Here is a 17,832-nt window from a genome sequence, read left to right on the forward strand (position 1 = left end):
CTGGGTCCTTGGCCCTTGCATATTTCCAGCTTCATTCCACTGTGGTCAGAGAAATTATTTTGTATGATTTCAATATTTCTGAATTCAGTTAGACTTTTTCTGTGGCCTAGCATGTGGCCTATCTTGGAGAATGATCCGTGTGCACTTGAAAAGAATGTATATCCTGCTGTATTTGGATGTAATGTTCCATATATATCCATTAGGTCCATCTCCTCTAGTATATTGTTCAAAGTCTTTCTTTCTTTGTTGATTCTCTTTTGAGATGTTCTGTCCAAAATGGATAGTATTAAACTCCACCATTATAATTGTAGAGACATCTCTTCCTTCACTTAATTTTTCCAGTGTTTGCCTCACATACTTTGAGGCACCCTTGTTAGAAGCATAAATATTTATGATTATTCTTTTTTCTTGAAACATTATCCCTTTCACTAATATGTGTGTCCATCTTCACATCTCACAATTGTTTTGCATTTAAAGTCTGTTTTGTCTGATGTTAATATAGCTACTCCTGCCCTTTTTTTGTTATTGTTTGCTTGTAACATTGTTTTCCAGCCATTCAATTTCAACCTCCTTGTATCCCTGCATCTAAGATGTATTTCTTGTAGACAGCATATAGATGGGTTGTAATTCCTTTTCCAGTCTTCCATCTGAGTCTCTTGACAGGTGAGTTTAATGCATTGACATTCAGTGTTACTACTTTCAAGGAATTACTTGTATTCAGCATATTTTCTTTGGATTTGTATTTGTCATATATATATTTTTTTCTGTTTTTGTCTTTCTAGTTGCTCTTACACTCTCCTCCAACTCTGTCTCTCTTGTTTTTTTAATTTATTCCTGCAGAAGTCCCTTTAGCATTTCTTTAAGGGAAACACTAAATAGGATTCTTGTTGGCATACTCTCTTAGTTTCTGTTCATCTGTGAATATTTTGAACTCTCCCTCATTTTTGAATGCTAGCTTAGCTGGACAGAGTATTCTTGGTTGGGAACTTTTTTCTTTTAGTACCTTGACTATGTCATACCACTGCCTTCTTGCCTCCATGGTTTCAGATGAGAAATCAGCAGTTAATGTTATGGAGCCTCCTTTGTATGTGATGGTTCTCATTTCTCTTGCTGCTTTTAGTATATTCTCTTTTTCTTGAGCATTAGATAATTTGACAAGTATATGTCTTGGGGTAGGCCTGTTGGGATTTATGCTGTTTGGGGTGCATTCTGCTTCCTTGAAATATACATCCATCTCCCTCAATAGGTTTGGGAAGTTTTCAGCCATTATTTCCCTCCCCTTCCCTGCCCTCCCCTCCCCTCCCCTCCCCTCCCCTCCCCTCCCCTCCCCTCCCCTCCCCTCCCTCCCCTCCCCTCCCCTCCCCTCCCCTCCCTTCCCTCCCCTCCCCTCCCCTCCCCTCCCCTCCCCTCCCCTCCCCTCCCCTCCCCTCGCCTTCTGGGTTGCCTGTAATGTGTATGCTTGTGTGTTTTGCATTGTGATTCAAGTCCTGAAGTCCCTGCTGGATTTTTTCTATCTTTTTATCAATCATTTCTACTGTCTGATTTCAGATGTACTTTCTTCCACATCACTAATTCTTTCCTCTACCTCTGAGGCTGTTATTTGCTGAGAGTGTATTTTTGATTTCTTGAATTGTGCTGTTCATCACCATCATATTCATTATCTTTTATCGTATGATTGCAGTTTATTCTGTATTCTCTCCAAGTGTTTTCTTCATAATCTTAATCTCTTCCTTCACTTCATCAAATTGGTCCTAATATATGTTTTGAGATCTTTAATTACTTGTTTGATGTTCTGCTCCTCTTCCTGATTTTTAGTTTGTTCATTGGATTGGGGCATGTTTTATTGATTATAGGTTTGGTTTGTAGTTTTTTGTTGCTGTCTGGTCATCATTTTATCTTGATGGGCTTACTCAGTTCCTTAGCTCCTTTGTCTAGTCTTGGGGATTAATTAGTTGTTGTTTGTGCGTAAGTGTTATGTCTTCTCTTTGTCACTTTGTTCTTCTTACTCTATTTTCTTGTAACTGGCTAAGTACACTTTGAAGGAAAATATTAGGGCCAGGGAAAACAAAATGAGTAAGAAAAGAAAATGTATGAAGTAGTATTGGTAATAAATATTAACAGAGCAACAGTGTGAGATCTAGGAGACTGGGTATTAGATTCATGTAAGTTGTGTAGAGTTATAGCAGTAAGTAGAGTACCTATAATGAGACAGTCAACTGAATATGGGGAGGAATATAGTATGAATTAAAAGGCCAGTGTTTTCATGAGAGAGGGAAAGAGAAAAGAAAGACAATAATATCAAGACTGAATAAAAGACAGAAAACAGAACAAAGGTATTAGAAATAAAAAGTCAGACAATTTGGGGGCCAAAGAAAGGGAAGCAGAATGTAAGAGAAACAGTAGATGATGGAGGATAGAAAGATGTAGAGGAAAAGGGATAGTGTAGGTGGCCAAAATCAATACACACAGAAAAGAGGAAATGGAGGATGAGAAAACAGTAAATGTGAAGCACTCCCTGCAGCATCTATTATATAAAGAAAATAAAATAAAAAAGAATAAATAGAGAGAAAAATGAGAAAAAAGGGGGCAAAGCAAAGGGGGGGGGGGGGAGGAACAAGCAAGAAAAAGAAAAAAAGAAAAAAACTAAATAAATGAAGAAGGACCTTGTGGGATGAAACGGGAGAAAAGACCAGGAGACCATGCAACAGTAGCAACCATGACCAAAAAAAAAAAAAAGTACCAAAGTTTCAAGCTAGGAATCCTCTTTGCAGTTACATAAAAACACTTAGGGATCTGACATTCCCCCTTTCTCCCTTCCTCACTCCTCTCCCAGGGCAGCAGGAAAGCTGCATGAGGGGTCCAGTAGGAGATTCAAGTGGTTCCTTGTTGAACCAACTCAACACAGAAGACAATGACCCTTTATTTCCAGCATGAGAGCACCTACACCTCACCAGAAAACCCAAATATGCTATTTGAAGCTTGGATAGCACGTCCTATAGTCCCTCCCCCCTTAGGTGTGCTAGGGGAGGTCTAATTGATTTTCTGACTCAACCTTCTCCCAGACCATGTTTTCTATCCCAGGACGTTTAGGTAAATTGGGCTTTCTCAGCAGATTCGCCTCTCCTTTCTTCCCAGACTCTCCCCAAGTCAGCTGGTACACTCCTCCAAGTTCAAGGAGAAAAAAAAAAACAACCAAAAAACAAAAAATGCAGAGGGTTAGGGTAATCATGGACCTCAGATGGACCTCAGGGCATGGTGGATTTGGGAATAGGAAGTCTCTGATATTGCAGACTCAAGGAATGTGATTCTCTGGAGCTACCAGGGTTTAGGGGATACAGACCTGGGAATCACACATCCAGTGAACACGGGGTTTGGAAACACCGCAGCACAACAAAGTTTTCAGGGATCGACAAGGCCGGGCTGCCAGCCCTAGGGGGAGGGGTCCTGCCCACAACCTCTGACCTCCATGTCAGAAACCCAAAATTCCACCTCTCACAAGAATCTCTTCTGTCACTGTCTCACCAAATGACATCCAGACACCTCCTGCTCTGCAAGCCCATGAAACAGCACTGTCCGGCAGGACTCCAATCCTACTCAGCCACTTCTTTGCGGGAGAAATTATGAGGTGCACTCACTCAAATGCCATCTTGCCCCGCCTCCTTGACCTTTTGTATTAGTGTCAATTGTGAGAGTCATCCATATGCATTTTCACAAGTTTAATGTTGCGAATAACTGAACATGACAAAATCTGTTTTCACTCTTGAGTCTGAGTTCTTCATTCCTCGTTGGCCTTTCTGTTTCTCCCAAATAGTCTTTTGAGAGCACACTTTATGTCCTTGTTCCTCAAGATGTAGATAAGAGGGTTGAGAGTGGGGGTCACAGCAGTATAGAAAAGAGTCAAAAATTTCCCTCCCTTCTCAGAAAATTGGCTCTGAAGCTGAATGTAGACTGCTGTGACAGTGCAGTAGAAGAGGAAGACAACCCCCAGGTGAGAGGAGCAGGTCCGGAAGGCCTTGCTCCTCCCCTCCTTGGACTGGATGGCCAGCACTGCCTTAGCAATGCGACCATAAGAGACAAGAATGAGCACCAAGGGCACCATCAGGAAAATGGACCCAATCACTGAGATCTGGAGTTCATTGACAAGCGTGTCTCCACAGGACAGGCGGATCAGTGCAGGGACTTCACAGATAAAATCGTCCACCCGGTGGTGCTGGCAGAAGGGCAGCTTCATTGTGGTGGGGCACTGCACCAAGGTGCCAAAGACCGCACTCATCCAGTCCAGGGCCACCAACTTCTGACACAGCTGTGGGTGCATAATGACTGCATAATGCAGAGGTCTGCACACTGCCACATAGCTGTTGAAAGCCATGACTAGCAGCAGGACACCCTCTGCAGCACCCAGTCCTAGAAAGATGTAGAGTTGAGCTGTGCACCCCAGGTAGTTGATTGTCTTGTCTGGGCCCTAAAGGTTAATCAGCATCTGGGGAATGCAACTGGTGGTAAAGCAGAGATCCAGGAGGGAGAGTTGTGTGAGGAAGAGGTACATGGGGGTGTGTAGATGGGAGTCTATGAGGGACAGGAGTATGATGGTGATGTTGCCCATGAGAGTAACAGTGTAAAAGATGGACACCACCACAAAGAGGGCCATTTCCAGTCTGGGGTTATCAGAGAAGCCCAGAAGGATGAAGCCTTCTGGGATGGTGTCATTAGCCATGTCCTTCCAGTACCTCTTTGGAATTAGGAAGATCAAAAAATCAGGGAGTAGAAAGAGAGCTTTTTTTAGTAAAACTGCCTATCCATCATCATATTTTCTCTAAATTTTTATTGACATTCTTTCTACTTTATTCCTTTTTGAACACTTTCACTTGTTAATTTCTTTATATATGGATTATTCAAGCAGAGTGCTATAATATTCTAGCACATTGCTTGGTGAATATTCTAAACTGTAGCTATTCTTTTGACAAAGGCATTAATTGAGTCTTCTTTTTCCTTTAGAATCTAGGCTATCTGTTTCCTTCTGCTTAAGTTACTTTAGGTTAACCTTTCCATTTTCTATCTCCATAAAAAGAGAATATATTCTGGACTGAAATTAAGCCATGTCCACTTCTTTCCTAATGAGTAGCATTGTCCATGTAATGGTTCACTGAGTGAAATTTCCACTGAGCCGACATGATTTCATGAATTGATTACATACTTTAAGTCACTATACATTTTAGTAGTATTCTATTTATTATTAGTGGGAAGCAGCCATTTAGTTGTTGTCTTTCCACAACTGAAAAAGCCCAGGCTAGTTGATCTCTCATCTAGAAGATATTAATTTACTAAATATGCTTGTATCATTTTGTCCTCACTCTATGGAGTTGTTTGTGTTTTCTTAGTAATATATGTCTATGTATCTCAAACTTTTTATGCTGGTGAAGATTAAAATGACCTCAGTGATATTTTCAATCTATACATTTATCTCTCTGAGCTTTGGTACTTCATTTGGTGGACTCTTACTTCATGTGAGAGTGTCTGAAGGTATAGAGTGCTGTTACTACTGATGATCATGCTTGTGTGATTAGGCCTAAGAACAGATTGCAGCATACTACTCCGTGTATTAGAAATTCTTCCTCTGTAAACAGCACTTGGCTGTCCAAGGGGGTGAGCTCTTAACCTTTACTCTCCTCCACCTTAACATGAGGTACTGGCTGTAGGTTTCTCAGGAAGTTGGTCCCTATACTTCTCTTTCATACCCCATCTTTCTGCTCAGTCCTGTTTAGAGAGAGCTTGTAAAACACTAGTTCAGGCCCCAACTACAGGAAGTAGCAGTTACATGTGGTGGAGAAAAATAACGAAGCTGGGTACAGTCATCATTAACTAAAGTACCTTTATGAAAAAGAAGAGTAAAGCAAACATAACATAAGGGAAAAGTCTCACATAGACTTTGTGTGACTTGTCCCATTACGTCAGGCAAGAAGTATGTCTGTATTGAACAATTAGGACATTTTGGACATTATGGAATATGGTCATGTCATAAGGGAAGTACAGAAGCTGAGACCAGCCTCCTCTCCACTCCCAGATGAACATATTCTCTAAGGTCATCCCCAAATTTTCCTTTCTGCTGTTGGTAGTGCTCCCTGACATCTTCCTTTCCACTGCTCACTTACTCACAATGCATCCCTGTTTAGTTTCTATTATTATGCTGGACTTCATATACATCTGCTCCAACAGAGATCCATTTTGTTATTCCTCTTGCATTTCAGGTCCTTCTTTTGTGGGCTCTCTTCTATGAGGCAAATTTAAAATAATTAGTTGAACAATCATCTGTAGTACTCCCAATTTCCTTCCAATCAAATCTGTGATCCTTGGTTCCTCCCCAATTTTTGGCTCATCGACCGGCCACATGGTCTGTTGACATCACTCCTAACGTGTTCACATGTGAGTGCTCCACTGGAATGATGGTTCTTCCCATCAACTCCAATCCCTTCAGTTGCTTCAGCACTGCATGTGATCACTATGTCATCAAGGTGTCTGCCTCTTCTGAACTCCTACAGAAATTAGTTTTACATCAGTTACTTGGAATTTAGAAAATGCTATCTTGGGCGGCTACCTAATGCTTTAATATATTTAAGTATTTCTCTCCAACTACATTTAAATACTTGGATTGACAAAAATGTGTATTTGTTTCTATCACTCAAGCATACCTTCTATAGTTATGTTATTATTAATACTAAATAATTTTAAAAATAAAAGCACCCTATCTTTTCAGTGTTTTAATCACTCACTTACATACTTGATCCTATTTTCATTCCCATGTGTTAATCTCTTACTAATGTCTATTGTATATGATGATATACTGTGGCAAATCCTCATACTGAAAACTTCAGTCAATAAAACTTGTTGTGCTCATTATCTGCATGTACTGATTTTTTAGGCTTCTAAAAACACCGAGAACCCTAACTTTGAGTAGTGGAAATACACACGCTGGTCTTCATCACTTTGAGTAAAAGGCATGCAATACATTTACATGAGAGTTTCAGTTACTTAGGGCAAGCATATTCCTTTATTCATTTCAGCATCTCCCAAAATGACTTGCACAGGTAGAGCAGTCATTAAATATTCAGTTATTTGCAACTTTACTAAGATATTGCCATCCCATCTCTGAATGTCAATTTCCTTTCTGTAAAACAGACATGATAGTAGTATACTTGTACACTTACTTATCAGTAGTAACAATGACTATTAAAACCCATACGGATTTAGATTATCACTCAGTATTTGTGAGCACCTCTTGAATTTTCAGTGGATATAGCTGGATTCCAGGTTATTCTCCCAAATCCTTAGTCTATCATGATGCTTTTCTGTAACAATATTATCCTTCAAGAAGTGATTCATGTTTTATTCATTTTCTCACCACCCTTCAGTCTGTGAGTAATTCTTATAGGAGTTTCATTTTTTGAGATGGAAGATCAATCTTGGAAGCATTAGTTCAGCAGTATATCCTGTAAAAGCAGGGAAGAAAGAGGGAGCTCTGGGTCATTCCCTTGTAGGGAAATGGCAAAGCAGGTTAATTTTAATTGCGGTGAGCTTCTACCACCCTTTTCCATATTCCCTGACTTCTTAGTAATATTTTCCTTGACCCAAATGATCTATGTTTCATGGTTGTTCCATGTTTTTGTTTTTCAATTGCAATGATATGAATAAATTTCCTCTAATTTTGATAATAGCAGGCAATATTGGGATGGTTTCATGAGATTTGGTCCTAGCCTGTGATGGTAAAGTTCTTGTGTCAACTTGGCCAAGGCATCCAGTTGTTTAGTCAAGGATGCTGATGTTAATATTTCTGTGAGGACATTTCAGGGACTTAGATCATCAATAAGTTGAATGCATCTATGGTTGCTTATATCTACAATCAACTGAGGAGATTGCCTTCAACAATGATAGATGTTTCCTCCAATCAGTTGAAGGTTTTGAAAGTAGAAGTGATATTTTGAGCATGCAGAAGAGAGAATAATCATCTCTATCTATGTAGTCAGCCAGCTACTCCTGGGGAATTCATTTGAGTTCCCAGTGTGCATGACGACCTTTGGAATTTGTACTTGCCCATTCCCACCCAGATCCTAGATGAGGGTGGAACCAAGAAAATAGCCTTTGGGCAAGCATGTGAAATGGGTGAGTTCCCCTTAGGCACTAAGGAGAAGAAAACATCATCTTAAGAATGACTCTCAGACTGAAATCAAATGAAGGATGTCCTGCAGGTTTACTGAACTGTAGAGGACCGGAGACTCATGTTTCCCTCCCAAATTCTCCTTAGTGTAATGCAAATATTTATCCTTTGTCTACCCATTTGTGTATTGGAAACCAGATAAATTGTTTTGTAAATTTCAGAGGACTATAGGAGACAGAACTTTGCCCAAGACAAACTGTATTTCTTTAAATTCATTGTGATATGATTTTCTACTTGATTGCTACAGATTTAAGGTCTTTTTTAATATTGTAATATCTTTTTGGAATTCTGATGGTGGAGTGTAGCAGTTTGATTTGATTATGAATTCCAAAAATAGATATTGGATTATGTTTGTAATCTGGTCTGTACCTGGGTGTGATTAAGTTATGATTATGGCTTTGATTGGGCCACATCATTAGGGTGTTAAGTTCCCACCCCTTGGTGGGTGGGGACTCACAGATAAAAGACATGGCAAAGGGCTGAGTTAGGGATTTTTGATGTTGGAGTGTTGATGTTGGAGTTCGATGCTAAAGCCTTAAGCTGGAGCCTCGGGAAGTAAGCTCTGAGGAAAGAGAAGCAAGCAATTCTTAGGATCTGTAGTTGCACTGCTCACCCTCTATCTGTTCTGCCCAATCGAAGGAAAACTTTTAGCACCAGATCTGTCATTACCAAGAAACTCTATATGGGAAGCATACAAATATATGTTTACCCAGAAGCACTCTGGGAAAAACAAGAATATGTTTAAAACATAAATGATGGCAAAAAGGCTCCACAAATCCTTGCACCCTCAAAGATTTTTATTAAACAGTGTTGGGTAGATAGATGTGAGTGGCTGGAATTTGGCTTAGAAGGTCACAAGAGCTGTGAAAATAACAGTACTTAAAAGATCTGTCACATAGAAATAAACACAATGTAATTGAAGATGTGCTATTATGGAAAAGATGTATCACAGATAATGAACATAGTTTCAAGAACATTGTGTGGAATGACCAGAGTTTACAGAATAATGTAGTCCTAGAGCTAAAAAGGAACCCATTTGTATAAAAACATGAAAAATCAGATGATACAAACCAAATGAAAATATATCAAATGAATGAAACCTAATGGAAAAAATAGACCTGTACAAGAGCCATTATGAAGTGTCTGAACACCTGCTTAAAAGCAGAAGTGGGGTGAGTGGGTGTAGTTCATTCAATGGTTAAGCACCTACTTCATGAGGACCTGGGTTCAATCTCTGAAAGCTCCTTAAAAAAAACAGCAGAGCACTATGTATTAGCGTCCTCTAAAAAAACACAACTGAAAGGATATACCTGTAAATATTTGAGATAGTTATAAGAATTGTTTCACACCAGCAGTTAATCTTGCTAAGTTCTCTACAACTTTAAAACTTGGATCACCTTTCCTCCAATTTCCAATAATAGTTTCATCATTTACTTTTAAGGCATCCTAAAAAGTCTCTTTAGCATCCATATTACTATAAACAGTCTCTTCAAAGCATTGTAAGTCTTTTCTTCCAAGCATTTTACAATTCCTCCAAAAAAACCCCATACCCATTTATAAAACCATTCCAGCATTTCAGTAATTGCAAAAGCACTTCTCCACTCCTTGATACCAACTTCCATATTGGTCAGCCAAAGGGGTGCTCATGCACCAGAAATCTGCTGGCCATTATAAAGAGTATTTATTTGAGGTAGGAACTTATAGATACCAGGCCATTAAGCATAAGTCACCTTCTTTACCAAAGTAGTTCCACGTGTTGGAGCAAGATGGCAGCCAATGTCTGTGAGGGTTCAGGCTTCCTGCGTTCCTCTCTTCCAGGGTCTTGCTTCTCTCTGGGTTCAGCGTTCCTTTCTTCCCAGGGCTTGCTTCTTCCTGTGCTCAGGGTTCTCTTTCCTCTGTGAGCTTACATCTTGGAGCTCCAGCTTAAGGTTTCAACATCAAACTCCAACATGAAACTCTAACATCAAGCCAGTGAACATGGGGGATTGTCAGGTAGGTGGTCTAAACTATAGTGTTGAGAAAACACTGTTGAAACTATAATAAGGAAGGGTTACGTGTTGAAGTTGTTTGCCAGTAGGCATCTTGCACAGGTTTCACCTGGGCCAGACTTCTAGGGAGTGTGTGAGTGCTCATCTTGTCATATTGTTTTATATCTGTGGGAGGAGACACATACAGTAAGTGGGAAAGTGTTATACCCCCAAACAGAGGAGAGGGTGTCTCTAGAAAGCATGGGTGGCTCCCAATGAGGGAGGACAGATGAGAATGTCAAGCCCTCAGCATTGTTCTAAGTGTCTATGAATCTTGTGTTTCAAGCAGTGAAGCTTGGTTGTCACTGTGGGCCTTGAGGGGAGGGAGAGAGAGGAACAGAATAGATGGAAGTGGAGGTAACTGGGGGAATATGGAAGTGTTTCACAAGGTCTTGCATTGATGGATATAAGCCATGTTAAATTTCACCAAAAACTTATAAAAGTGAATAGTATAAAATATAAACCATAATGCAAGCCATAATGGAACCATGGTTGATAGCTATGTTTCAATATCTGTACTTCAGCTGTAGCAAATATAACATCCACATGTAAAATCATTGCTGGGGAAGTGGGAAAAGGGTTTGATGTTGAGTATATATAGAACCCTATTTTGTATATATGACTTTACTGTGAACCAAAATTTTTTAGAAGACAAAATTTAAAAAAAGTGTAGACACTAAGGAAGGAATTGGGGAGATTGCCTTGCCACTGTACATGCAGGGCAACACCTATTACTATGATGAGAGGCAAAACATCAAAAGCAAAGTTTTATGATATTTTTCATTTTTAATACTCTAATTTATTTTTAAATTTATTTTAAGTTTTCTAAATTATTATGTATTCTATTTCTAATCTTAAACCTGTCAATACTATTCCATTTTACTACTATTTGAGTTTGTCAATATATTAGGCTTCATTTTTGAAAATATGTGAATCACAGAGGGGTTCAACTATGGCATGGGAGGAGCTTGGTGGGGGCTGCCATCGATGGGGATGCATGGGTGGGAGGGAGTTCTCCAGGGCATGCATATAGGGTACCTAGATATGTTCAGATGTTCATTGGGTATCGTCATAATGGGCAGAATTACACATGACAACTGAGGGAGTGCTGAGTTCCCATCCTGGGGAGCTCTGTCACATTCCCCAATGGAACAGCAACAATCCCCCAAGTGCAAGAGCAAAGACCAATGAAGAAGGATTGTCCAATGATGGGCCCCTGATATTGCTAACAAACCTGTGTGCTTGAAATTTCTTTTATCTGTGAGTCCCCACCCACCAAGAGTGGCCCAATGATGTAGCCCAATCAAAGCCCTAGTCATTACTTAATCATGCTGTGGTACAGATCAGATTACAAACATAATCCAATGTCTATTGTTGGAATTTATAACCATATCAAACTGCTATGGGGATCATGGGTTAATGTTAATAGCAGCAGTTTTGGAGTGCCACATTTCAGGTAAACTCAGTTGTTTGTAATGCAGGATTTATCATTTGATTCACTGATCATATTTTAAGGGACTACTCAATGCTAAGAATTAATAAGGGTTAAGAAAACTTGTAAGACATAATATTCCAAATCCAAGGGATCCAAATGCTAAAATGAAAGGAAACTGGAAACATACCTAGAGCTTTACTGATTAAAAATATATTATTAAATTGCACCTCTTGCAGAGATAATGGTATTCCATGAATCTCAGAACTTCATATTATAAAATGACTTCCTGTGTCCATGCCTCCATTTCTCAGTGTTGCACATGCATTTTTGTAAAGGGACCTGTCTGTTGGACATGTGTTTCTTAGTGTTTCACATTAATTCTTTTTTGTAGTTGTACAGAAAAATTTTGAGGAACATACAGAGTTTGTATATTCCCCTATCATTTAATACCTTGAATTTGTGTGGTACAGTTGTTACAATTTGATGAAGGGATGTTGTTATAATTGTACTAATAATTATAGTCCATAATTTAAATAAGTATTCATGATTGCATTGTAAAGTCTTATTACTTTATAAACATTTTTATTCTTGTAATATTTATACAACCTAAAATTTCACCTTTTAATCACAATATATATTTCAGTGTTAATTATGTTAACAATGTTGTGCTACCATCACCATTGTCCGTTACCAAAACTTTCCCACCAATCAAAATAGTAACTGTGTACAATTTAAGCATGAACTCCCTGAAACTATCCACAGTCCAGTCCTTGGTAATCTGTCTTAGGTTCTGACATGAATTTGCTTACTTGAATTATTTTAGATAAGTGAATGCATTCAATATTTACCCTTTTGTGCCTGGCTTCTTTTACTTGACATGTTATCTTTGAGCTTCCTTCTTGTTTCATATATTAGAGCTTCATATGTTTTTAAAGCTGAATAATATTCCATTCTTGTATGCACCACATTTTGTTTATCCATTCGTTGCTTGAGGGACACTTGGGTTACTTCCAACTTTTGGCAACAGTGAATAATACTGCTTTGAAATTTGGTGTGAAAATATCTGATTGTGTCAATACTTTCAGTTATTTGGGTATATACCTAGAAGTGGGATAGATAGGATGTATGGTAATTCTCTAAACTTTCTGAGGAATCACCAAACTGTCTTCCACCTGGCTGCATAATATATGTGTATTAAAAGACACTTAGATTACATAAAAATGTTACATAAAAAAATATATATATATATATATATATATATATATAGGGGATTCCCATGTGTCCCACTCCCCAAACCTCCCACATTTTCCCACATTAATAACATCCTTCATTAGTGTGGTACATTCATTGCAATTGATGAACTCCTTTCAGAGCATTGCCACTAAGCGTAGATTATAGTTTTCACTCTCTCCCAGACAATTCTGTAGGTTATGGCAAGATATATAATGGTCTGTATCTGTAATTACAGTGTCATTCAGGATGATTCTGAAGTCCCAAAAATGGTCCCGTATTACACTTGTTTTTCCCATTAAATGACATCAATGACATAATTTATTCCACTGGTAGAATCACGATAAGTCTATAATAGAATACTAGTAAGTTTACTTTAGCCCATAGATCATTCCCCAGTCCTGAGGAATCTGGGATTGTGATGACCTCCTGACTCAGTTTGAAATCTCTTAGCCATATAAACTCATTTGTATTTATCTTTTCCCCCTTTTATTTGAGGTCTTTTTCCAGTTGCACTGCTAGTTGGTAGTAATCCCTCATTTCTAATGAGGCTTATTCCCAGAGTCATGTTCCACACTGGTGAGAAGGTAATGCATTTATATGTTGAGTTTGGGTTAGAGAGAGGCCACATTTGAGTAATCAGGAGGCTCTCTAGAGGTAACTCTTAAGCATCCTATTGCACTAGGCTAAGTTTCAACTTCAAAGGCAAAGGCTCATAAGCATATTCACCATCAATGGACCACTCTCCTTTGCTAGTCATTGCCCCTGTACTTGGGGATTGTTGCTCTTCCATTAGAGAATGTGGTGGAGCTCCCCAGGATGGGAATTCAATATTCTTTCAGGTATTGTGTGTATCTCCACCCACTGTGACAATGCCTCATGAACATCTGAACACATTTATATACCTTACATATATGCCCAGGTGAACTTTCTCCTATGTATCCCCCATCACTGAATCCACACACCAATGATCCTTCCCTGCCTCAGTTGTAACCCTTTTGTAATCCAAAGCTTCTTCATAAATGAAGCCAATAAAATAGCCAAATATAATTAAAAAGAAAATGAAATAATAATGATAGACTTAAATTTTAGAAATAAAATATCTAATTTTTTTAAAACTAAAACTAAAATTTTAAAAATTGGGATATAAAAAATAATGAAAAATATTAAATTTTTTTTCACATTTTGCTTTTCATCATTGTAATATCTGTTGTCCTGTATGTACAGTGAAAATTTTCTTCCATTTATTCCCCAGTGTCTTACATTTTTAAATTTTGTTTTCAAAGAAGTTTTAGGTCACAGTAAAGTCAAATACAGAATACAGAGGACTTGATACTCAACATCTTCTCCTTTATCCCCCTTCCCATATTAATATGTATTTGTATGTAGATGGTACATTTGTTACAACTGATGTTCAAATAGTGAAACATAGCTGTTAACCATGGTTAATGGTTTACATCATGGTTTACATTTTAGACTATACACTTTTATAAATTTTTCATGAAATTTAACACAGCCTGTATCCATCATTGCAAGATCATGCAGAACACTTCCATTGTCCCCTACCTACCTCCTCATCCATATATTCTATCTTTCCCTCCCCTTCCCCTTGGGTCTCACAGTAATGACCAGGCTTCACTCCTTGAAGGACAGGATTCATAGTTACTTGCAAGAACACCGAGGTCTTCACACACAAGTGTGTCCTCCCATATAAGGAATCACCCATTCTCTCAAGAGACACCCTCCCCTCTGCTTGAGAGCATACTGGGGCACTCCAATATCAGAGTCCAGCTCCTTCCTGCTCATTATGTGGGTCTCCCCCAACTGATACAATATACTATGACAAAACAATCACTCACACATCTCTAGAAGACTGCCCCAGGTGCACCCTGCCCCAAATGCCCACCCATCTAACACCTTAAATCAGTAACCCTTCCTTGTCATATTGCCAAAAGAGTTTTCTCAACCTTATAGTTCCAACAATGTACCCTCCAATCTCCAGTGTTCACCTGCTCCTGTTAGAAAGAAATTTTCTTCTGGAAGAAAATAAGGCTCACCCGATTGTGGAGAAGAAAAGAATTTATTCTCAATCTTGCAAGAAGGGGCGCGCAAACAGAACACGTGGCTGGTGCCCTGAACAAAGAAAAATGGCACAATTTATACCCCTAACCCTAGCACGCAAGCCCTTCCTCTGTTTCTCCATAGATTGGATACTTCAGAAGTTACAGCCTATCTGAGAAGATCTAACTTTCCGGCACAAAAGTTTGTGATTAATCGCTTCCCCCATCACATTCCAACCATTTTAGTTTTTACCTGCTCCCCTTTGTCAAATAAGGAATGGAAATTAGTGCTGAACTGGTATTGACTTAGCTCTTTCTTGGGCATTTTTTTACTGCCTATAGGACTGGCTTAAGCTGGTTTCCTTTGTTGCTGTTTAACCCAGAGTAGGAGACTGAAGCAGTAGGCTGCCAGGTTATATTAATCAATATTTTCTTCCCTTATGTGAAAACTAATCTTCATTTCCTACGCTCCTTCCCGCATTCCTGCCCCCGGTTTCATGGACCGTCCAGTGATGACACTCACTTGCTCATGGTTTATAATTTGTTTGATATGTTGTTGAATATGATTAGTAAGTATTTTTTGTTTCTCTAGCTAAGGGTTTATCAATTTTATTAATCTTCTTGAAGAACCAGATTTTGGTTTTGTTTATTTTTCTAGTGTAGGGGCAAGATGGCATCAGATTAAGTACACACTCATCATTTCTCTCACAAAAAATGGCTGAGTGGGAGCAAAATTCTGCCTGAGTGAGCTGTTTTGGGAACCCACAAAGCAGGAGGCTTCAGGGTATCAATCTGGAGGGAACACAACAAAAAGATTGATTGCTCAAGAAAAAACTGAATTTCTGGAGCTTGAGGCTGGAGCTGCAGGATGGCTGAGCCCCACCCTCAGGGCAGGAGGCTGTGGCAAGCCCTGGCTCTTTCCAGTCACTCAGCCAGAGGAGGCATACTTCTAGAGTAGGGGGATTCTGGTGAAGGGTGGAGAGGGGTTTTGCCTGGGCAGGTGTGATTGCTTGGACCCACTTTTTTGAGTTTTGAGGAGTTTCCCAGTTGACTCAAGGAGACACCAGGAAAAGAGGGGAGGTGAATTTGCTGAGGTAGTTTGATTTCCTAACCACCCTGGGATAGGGAAAATTGGCTGGGAGAAGGCAGATCCAGGCAATTAACTAGTCAGGTGGTGAACAATATCAACATTTCAACTCTCCTAAGGGACAGGATCAGTAGGAATCACTTAATAAGTTTCCAAGAGCATATTTAGGGTCCCTTGAGGAGTGGATGCTCTCGAAGAGGACTGAGAGTCATTTTTTTCCTGTGGTGATTTAAGCCACCAGGGTCTCATTTGATTTTCAAAAGGGAACTCTTGCACAGGCTATTGTGCCCAGCTGCCCTGGGAGATAAAGTATGAAGAATAGAAAGGGGGAAGGACAGATTCCTAATCAGTGGGGAATTTATCCAATTGCCTGAGGGAAAGTGATTTGATAGCTTTCTGAAAAGCTAACTGACCCAAAGAGAAAGTTTAACTCAGTGAAGGAGTTTCTTCCTTGAATATAGAAGGTCCCTTGTTTGAGTCCCAGCTCCTGTTAGAGTAGTGACCCACCAGGATATTAAAAATTTAGCTGATACTTAAGGACAGGGAAAACATAGACTTTATTCTTGTTTAGCTTCTCTTCGATCTCTTATATTACCACAAAATTTTACTTTTCTTTTATAATTTAACTTAGTTTACTCACCAAAGCCCACTTTAAAACCTACTGCAGGAAGGCTGCAGGTAACTGATTGATAAACACTGGCAGCTTGAGAAGTTCCACTGGAGCTAAAGAGGGAAGGCCATTTTTCTTAGTGTTTGGTAGTCTGCTTGCTCGTGGATTTGTCTTCTGTTTTCTTGTCTTTCTTTCCTCTTTATCCCACCCCCCCTTTATTTTTATTTTTCTATTTCTTTTCTTTTCTTTTTTCTTTTAGTTAAGTGCTGCTGGCTTGTTTCTTGTTTGCTGTGTTTCCTGTTCCTCAATTTTCTCTTTTCTGTGTATACTGATTTTGGCTACCGATGCTATCTCTTTTCCTTCCTACATCTTTCTATCTTCCACTTTCTGTTGTTTCTCTTATATTGCACCTCTTTCTCCCTAGCACCCAATTTTTTTAGGTTTTTATTTCTAACTCTTTCATTCTGTTTTCTATCTTTTATTAACCCTTTGTCTTTGTGTCCTTTCTTTTCTCTTTCCCTCTCTCCTCACTCTTGTCTTTTAATTCATCTTATATATGTCTCCTTATTCAGTTTCCCATTCCATTGTTGGTGCTCCACCTCATTGTAGGTACCTCCACTTTTTATTCCTGTGGCTCTACACGGCTTACATGTGTGAAATATCCTATTTCCTAGGTTTTCTGCAGATCCTCTGCTAACCTTTAGTATCATAATTATTATTTTCCTTTTTCTTTTCTTACCTCTTTTGTTTTCTCTGGCCCTAATCTTTTTCCTTCAAGGGAACTTAGACGACAACAAGGAAATAGAATAAAAGGAACAAAGTGTCAAAGAGAAAACTTAACACACATACAAAAACAGCAACTAAAAAAAACACAAAAAACAAAACCCAAGACTAGAGGGAAAAGCTAATCAACTGAATAAACCCACTAAGGTAAAAAGATATCCAGACAGCAACAAAAAAATTACAAACCGTACCAAGAAACAGGATGACATGGCCTAGTCCAATGAACAAACAGAAAGCCAGGAAGAGAATCAGAACATTGAATGACTAATCAAAGATGTCCAAACAAATATCATGGACCAACTTAATGAAGTGAAGGAAGAGATTAAGGATATTAAGAAAACACTGGGAGAACATACTGAAGAAATTGTAAACATATATAAAAAGATAATGG

General features: G+C 39.0%; 1 long non-coding RNA gene and 1 pseudogene across 4 annotated transcripts in view; one reads left to right on the top strand and one right to left on the bottom strand.

Annotated features, from left to right (window-relative positions):
• The window catches only part of LOC101434481 (uncharacterized), a 78,416-nt gene that overhangs the window by 12,102 nt on the left and 48,482 nt on the right, over window positions 1-17,832 (top strand). The gene's annotated exons all lie outside the window — the stretch shown is intronic.
• LOC131275027 (olfactory receptor 2H1-like) lies at window positions 3,708-4,714 on the bottom strand (annotated as a pseudogene).

This window comes from Dasypus novemcinctus, chromosome 2 (genome assembly GCF_030445035.2).
Source record: "Dasypus novemcinctus isolate mDasNov1 chromosome 2, mDasNov1.1.hap2, whole genome shotgun sequence".
Taxonomy (NCBI): domain Eukaryota; kingdom Metazoa; phylum Chordata; class Mammalia; order Cingulata; family Dasypodidae; genus Dasypus; species Dasypus novemcinctus.